Source organism: Coenobita brevimanus, chromosome 68 (genome assembly GCF_032717465.1).
Source record: "Coenobita brevimanus isolate Jiangsu-jjx chromosome 68, ASM3271746v2, whole genome shotgun sequence".
Classification (NCBI taxonomy): domain Eukaryota; kingdom Metazoa; phylum Arthropoda; class Malacostraca; order Decapoda; family Coenobitidae; genus Coenobita; species Coenobita brevimanus.
In genome coordinates this window covers 2,333,343-2,334,859 of record NC_137021.1, presented here as the reverse complement: position 1 = coordinate 2,334,859, position 1,517 = coordinate 2,333,343, and the positions used below count along the sequence as shown (strand labels likewise).

Genomic DNA, 1,517 nt, shown 5'->3' with positions numbered 1-1,517 from the left:
TGGTTGTAGCTGGTGGTGGTAGTTGTGGTTGGTGGTGGTGGTAGTTGTGGATGGTGAAGCTGGCAGATGTGGTGGGTGATGATGGTAGTTGTGGTACGTGATGGTAGTAGTGGTGGGTGATGGTGGTTGGTGGTAGTTGTTGTAGGTGATGGTAGTAGTGGATGATGATGTTGATGGTAGTGGTGGGTGATGGTGGTACTTGTGGTAGGTGGTGGTAGTAGATGTTGGTAGTTGTGGTGGGTGATGGTGCTAGTTGCAGAAGATGTTGGTAGGGGATTGTGGTAATTAGCTTGAGTTATTACAATTTAAACGACATGGACTCATATTACCTTTAATGAGGTGTAATTAGAGAGAGGGGGAGGGGGGGAGGGAAGGGCGGGAGGGGAAGTCACAAAGATAGATGATGATGAGATGGAGAAGAGGAAGAAGCAGATGAAAGAGAGAGAGAGAATTGTTATGATGATCAGGAGGAGAAACAGATGAAGAAAGGAGAGAGAGAGAGAGACAGACAGTCAGACAGAGAGAGGGGGGGGGGATAAAAAAGATGAAGAAAGGACAAAGAGAGCGGATAAAGGGGGAAAATGCGAAAAAGAAACTGGAAAAACCTTCGAGGCAACTAAGTAAACAGGGTAAAAGGTAGAGAAAGTGAGAAAAAGTGAGCTGTTTCCTTTCGCCAGTACGGCCTCGTGGCGCAACGGATAACGCGTCTGACTACGGATCAGAAGATTCCAGGTTCGAATCCTGGCGAGGTCGGCATAGGTTTTTGTTTGTTTGTTTGTTTTGCTGTGTTATTCCCATATTTACGATTGCATTGTGCTGTTTCTTCGAGTCATATTTTCATCATCAGTGGTCTTTGTTTTCTTATCGGGTACGCCTATTCATGTAGAGGTCGGTGGAAATTTTATAACAATAATAATAATAATAATAATGATATTTAATTCTTGTGTCCCGGTATTGTTTTATTATTATTATTATTATTATTATTATTATTGTTGTCTTCAGTATATGAAACCAGTGATAAGTGAAAGTGATAAGGTATAAAAACATTCCCTTGTTTGTAAGTACAGATAACAGAAATAAAAGAGAAAAACGTGGAAGATAAGAGGGTTGATTGGAAAGCTGGGGAGGTAAGGGGGGAAATGCAGAAGAGGAGGAGTGTATGAAGAAAATGAAAGGTGAAGAGGAAGAAAATGTGAAGGAATGGAGAGAGAGAGAGAGAGAGAGAGAGAGAGATCATCAAAGGGGGAGGGGAGGAAAGCCAATACTACTGCTGAACAATTAAATAATAATAGAGGGCACTATGTTCACGCGACGTCCCCCTCCCCCTTCTCTCTCTCTCTCTCTCTCTCTCTCTCTCTCTCTCTCTCTCACGCATCCTTCCTCCCTCTCATCCCGTTTATCTTCCTTCCCCACTCCTCACTCCCGTCCCTCCCTTCCCCTCTCCTCATTCATGTCCCTCCCTTCCCCTCTCCTCATTCATGTCCCTCCCTTCCCCTCTCCTCATTCATGTCCCTCCC

At 44.2% G+C, this 1,517-nt stretch overlaps 1 non-coding gene across 1 annotated transcript; it reads left to right on the top strand.

The window, feature by feature from the left end:
- The first annotated feature begins 680 nt into the window (after nt 1–680).
- Nucleotides 681–753, top strand: TRNAR-ACG (transfer RNA arginine (anticodon ACG)). The gene has a single exon. It is a non-coding gene; the product is annotated as a tRNA-Arg (tRNA).
- Nucleotides 754–1,517: the final 764 nt, after the last annotated feature.